This window comes from Nematolebias whitei, chromosome 5 (assembly GCF_014905685.2).
Source record: "Nematolebias whitei isolate Nwh7 chromosome 5, NemWhi1, whole genome shotgun sequence".
NCBI classification, from domain to species: domain Eukaryota; kingdom Metazoa; phylum Chordata; class Actinopteri; order Cyprinodontiformes; family Rivulidae; genus Nematolebias; species Nematolebias whitei.
Window position 1 is genome coordinate 40494752 of NC_056502.1, and position 5994 is coordinate 40500745.

The window sequence follows — 5994 nt, forward strand, 5'->3', positions numbered from 1 at the left end:
TATATTCATTTGCAACTTGTAAATTCAAAAGTCCACACTGAAATTGTACTTTCCTTTAGCTTTACTTTGATGATTTTCAATCTCACCAATGTCATTTGGTTTCATTACATGATAACATTTTACAGCAACAGTCAATTATGTGGCGTTAACTTCAAGTTCAAATTCAAGTTCAAATTAATTTCATAGTCATTCCCATCACATGTGGTACATGAGGTGGAACGAAATTGAACTCAGGGTCCCAGTTACACCCAAAAATAGCAAAGAATAGCAAAAATATAAAATATAAAACAGAACTGTATATAAGGATCTAAGATATACACTAAACAAATGGCAAAGGGAACACTAAAATATCTAATATATGCCAATCACTAATGATGTAAAACAATAAGGCATATTAAAAGCAGCCCGAACACAAAGCTGTGGTGAGCAGATGGGTATGAATGAATACAGCAGCATGAGATAATTCACATAACACCAATTAAAGTTTCATTACAGTGATTATTCTGGTTAGAGATTCATGAGTCTAACAGCTTTAGGGTAGAAGCTGTTCCTCAGTCTAGTGGTTCTACACTTGATGCTCCGCAACCTACTGCCTCAGGGGAGCAGGGAAAAAAGTGTGTGTGCTGGGTGAGTGGGGTCCTTCACGATGCAGGTGGCCCTCTTGCTGCATCTGGAGGTGTAGCTGTCTGTGATGGTGGGGAGGCTGACTCCAACAGACTTCTGTGCAGCCTTCACCACTCTCTGCAGAGCTTTCCATTCTAACTTCAATTAGAATTATTGAAATCACGTGTTATAATTAAACACAAAAGACTAGGTGAGACGAGTTGCATGCTGGGTAGTCTTGGGGGCAGAAAAGGGTATACTTATTCAGATTAAATGTTTAGATGGGTTGTCCCTGTTGGTCCATCTGTTCTGAGTAGGTTAGCATTTCTGTTCAGGTTTTTGTTAGTGACTGTAAAATAAATTACAACATAAGTCAGATGCAATACTTGATGTATGAAAACGAGTAAATCACTGGATTGTGAAATTAAAAGCAAAGTAATGTAATCGGACCACAACTGCGTAATGTCTTTGACATTAACATTAATCTAGATGTTACATAATAATCTTACTGAAGGCCTAGCTCTTAAAGTCATGGTTTGCCATTAACAACCACACTAACAAAAAATCCAAATGTCTGAAATAAAAATAAATACATATTGAGATTTACTAGGTTTCCTTTCTGCATTACAGAGTTATTAAGGTCTCTATTTACTTTTGTTTTTATGTTTATAGAATATTAGTCCTTCAGCAGTGCTAGTTCTGGGACAAGGAGATATAATTCCATGTCAGTTTCAGCCTCTGCAAACTGAGAACAACTGTGGGGATTCAGCCAACGATGACAGACGTGTGTGCAGTCCTACAGAGCTAACAACTCAAAATCATCAGAGATGACCTCCCTGCTTAATTCTTATGCTGCTTGGGTAAAAGTGAAGGTCAGGAAATATAAGATTCCTTAGCCTGTCTTTACCACACTCTGTAATGTGAATTTATCCACAGTCATACTCACTGATAGAAGTGGGATATTCTTTTTTTTTTTTTTTATTCACCAAACAGAAAATGTGGCGTTTCTGTGTCACCTATTGCTTTTTGACACAACAGTTAGCAGCGGTGAGCATGACAAAACAAATGTAGGATGACATGTGCTATGCAGCCCTACTGTATATCATTTACTGAATGAATTCATTCAATCTATATTTAGACATGTTAATCCCATTGAGCCTCGAGGACTCATTTACAAGAGAGACCTGATTTACTAACAAAGAGTGATGACAACAATGGACAGTCATAAAATAGGCATAGGTATACAAATTTAAGTTTCTCTCTTTTTTAAAAAAACAATAAACTTGTTCTTTTCCAGAGCTGATTTGGTGGCAAGTCTTTAAAAAAAGTTCTGCACACTGGTGATGGAAGACTGGAGGCTGCTGAACATCACTCCCTTCTATCTTAGACACCATCTTGGTGTCACGTCACTTTGTTAATCATAATTTTAATTAATCATTTGCTGGGTTTGAGGAGTTGCTGGCAGTCTTGTTTTTAACTTTGGTTGTTAAGTTTACTTTTGGGGATCATAGGAGAGTGATCAGAAATCGCTGATCATACGCCCGGCTGGTTACACAACTCCTTCCTCTGTTGTTTGTTTTGGTCAAGGTTTATAACTCTCTTTGGTTGTGTTTGTCAGTATTGCTTCAAATAAATGTTACTGAAAACGTTTTAATCCTATGTACTCAATATGTGTCTTTTGTGATGTTCCTTGACATATAAACTATAAAAAAAAGATGAAAAAGAAAATGAATATGGCAAGAGATGAAAACAGTGGCGCAGGACAATTATTGTACACATGTGTGAAATAACTCACACAAAAATGTCTGGACCAACAAAAAGCAGCAATGGCCCAAACTACTTTTTTCTAAGACTGCCCTCCAGTGGACAAAACACTTTAAGACAAGTTAGACAGGTTCACTAAGGGGTTGTTCACAATGTTTAACCTTTATTGAATGTGCATGCATTCTAAAACTGAGTTGTCCAGAAGACAAGAGCAAATGGAAAAATGCATGTTCAAAAACGTTCAGATTTATCAAACCATGCACCTGCATCCAACAAGGTTACAGTATGTCAGATCCTCTGGACGGTTTCCTACCATGCAGATGGTTTCTTACCGTCAAAGAAACCGTCCAGAGGACCTGGCTTAACTTTGTTGGAATTTTCTACCTGGATTATTCAGCATGAATCAGGACATGCACCTGCAGGTTCCTTCATACCTTCAGACAAACATGGAACTGAGCACACGAGACACCTGTCCTGACACGCCTCCATAAAACATGTTAATATGTTCAACATGTGTCATTCTTCTCTCTGCACAATCAACAATGATGTCTAGATGCAAGAAAATAAGGAATTTAATGGAATGTAAGTCAAAGATGCTCCTGAATAAGATAGTGGTGCATAAAATCATCATGGACAAAAGCAGTGAAGGTGTGTGAAGCAGTCACAGAAGTAAAGAAAAGGTTAAATGTCAGACATAAAGGTAGGAGTAAAGCTAAGAACGGCTGCCCATTGCCTGTCATCCAGTCATGTTAGACATATTTACTGTACATGAATAACACACTTTAATTGCCAATGAATAAAAACGTTTGCTTGCTGTGGTGACCTCTGAAAAAGGGAACAGCCAAAAAAAAAAAAAAAAATATATATATATATATAGTATATATATGAAAAAGGTAAACTGGTGGCACAGATCTGCTGGTGGCACATGTTTGAGGTTAAGGCATTTACAACTTTGCACTTTTGTTCAATAACATAATTACTGTAAAGGGAACAGTATGCAGAGACACTCAAGAGCTTGAACTTAGAGGTTTGTTTATTAAACAGCTGATGTCAAGCAATGAGTTGCAACGCACCCTGAAAGGAATTGAAGACGCAGTGCTCTTATTTGCACATAATGAAATTTGCATACATGGTGTGTCAAATTAATATTTGAAATGTGGGAGAATAGAAATGTGTTTATTATTCAGGGAGTATTAAAAAAAAAATCCACTTTTTTTTTCCATCTTGAAAAGTGCCAGTACACCATTCCTTCACTCCCTCTTTCCCAGACAACAGGTTTTGAAAAAGTTGAAAATTGTGAATCACCCTTAAGCACAACTGGAAATGTACAACACAGCTTTATTTTACAAAATAATAGTGTAGAAATCAAAAGCTGACATATTAGGACATTGGAACTGCTGTGTAGATGTGCTTTTATCATCCCACTACCAAAGGTATGAATCTATACTTCATATGATTTATCATAAATGTGAAGTTTTTTGTAGACAAACATATCACAATGTTTGAGCTGAAGTGGAATTTTTTTTAATGTTCCTATTGTAATTCAGAAGGTGTCATCAGTCCTAAATTAATTCTTGCTGGTGTGTGCCATGAAAGTTAAGATGACGACTCATAAGTCAACACTCTTTTCTCAAGGCACCCACTTAAAATTCAAGTACGTTTCTTTGACCTCCCCATATATGATGTGAGTTGTTCAGGTCTGATACAAGGTGCAAATGGTGGTAAAACCACCTGGGGTGGGATGTGTAGGTGTGTGTATGTGTGGGGGGTGGTTGCTCAAGAAAAAGTCTGAAAGACAGCGTCACTACTTCCATCTATCTGTGTATCTGCCTGTCCATTCATAGGAAACACTGGGAATGATTAAGACCCTAGAAAGGAAAGTGATGAAGGGAACCAAACTGAAAAAGGAATGGAAGCCTATAATGTGCTGTAATAACGTCAACAACTGATAATTGTCAAATATTTCTACAAAGCATTTTTCACAAGCTGGATAAGCTCCACTTAAACAAGTTCTTTACCAACTTATACTGCAAACAGGACTGAAATGTCTTGAGCCATTGATCTTTTTTTTTTTTTATAATTTCACTGACAACAAAGAAATGGAGACAGATTGGTGGAAATTAAATTGTATGTGTTAAAATATTGTGACTTTATAGCAACAATTACAATTTATAACTAAAGGATGTATTGATTCAATGTGAAACCAAGTCATACAGTTGTTTCTGCTCCTGCACCAAGCCATTGCACAGTTGCTATAACTGATCCTTGAGATTTGGCACTGGGTCAGAGTTGACATCTAAACTGATCCCATACATGTTTGACCCTGGTGACCGTAAGAGGACCTTAGCATGACATGGGCAGTCTTTAGACACACATGACGAGTGTGGACATGTGTTGTCTTGTTGAAAGACTATCAAGGTGCTGTCTCTGGAAGGATAAGGCATGCAGATGTAGGATCTCATTGGCATAGGACTGTGTTGTCTGGGTCCCTGAATCACAACCAGAGGTGTCCTTCAGTCAAACTATATGACTTCCAACAAAATAATGCTAGGAATAATGGGTTTATCCACAAAATTAGCAAGATTGGTTCTCTTCCCTGGATGCTGCCAAAAATGCACACAATTATTGCCATGACAATGAAGAACCAGGTGTCACCATCCATCCATTATCTTCCGCTTGTTACAAAATTGGATCATGGAGACAGCAGTTTGAGCAGAAAGGTCCAGACATCTCTTGACACAGCCACCTCTTCCAGCTCTTCTGGGAGGATTCCAAGGCATTCTCAGGCCAACCTGGAGACATAGTCTCTCCAGCGTGTCCTGGGTTTTCCCTGGGGTCTCCTCCCAGTTGGACATGCTTGAAGCACCTCACTAGGAAGGCACCCAGGGAGCATCCTTACCAAATGCCTGAACCACCTCAACTGGCTCTTTTTGATGTGGAGGAGCAGCAGTTCTACTCTGAGTTGCTCCTGGATAACTGAGTTTCTCACCATTTCTCTAAGGGAAAGTCCAGCTATTCTCCAGAGGAAACTCATTTCAACTGTCTGTATCCATGATCTCATTCTTTTGGTCACTACCCAGAGATTGTGACCATAGGTGTAGGAACGTAGAACTGACAAAAAACAGAGTTTGCCTTACAGCTCTGCTACCTCTTCACCACAATGGACCGGCACAGAGTCTGCAATACTGCAGGTGCTGCACCAATCCATCTGTCACTCTCATGCTCCATTCTTCCCTCACTTGTGAACACAAGTCCAAAACACTTGAACTCTTCCACTTGAGGCAAAACCTCACCCTCAACCTGAATAGAGTAATCCACCTTTTTCCGATTGAGGATTATGGCCTCAGATTAGGAAGTGCTGATTCTCATTCCAGATGCTTCACTCTCAGCTGCAAACCGTTCCACTGAGAGCTGAAGATCACAGTATGATGACGCCAACAGAACCACATCATCTGCAAAGAGCAGAAATGGAATCCTGAGGCCACCAAAATGGAATCCCTCCTCCCCCTGTCTGAACCGAGAATTTCTGTCCATAAAAGTTATGATCCGACTTACTATCAGCAATGCAAACCAAACTCTCTTGCACTGCTAGTATAGGGACGGAACAGCCCATGTCTATGCTTTGCA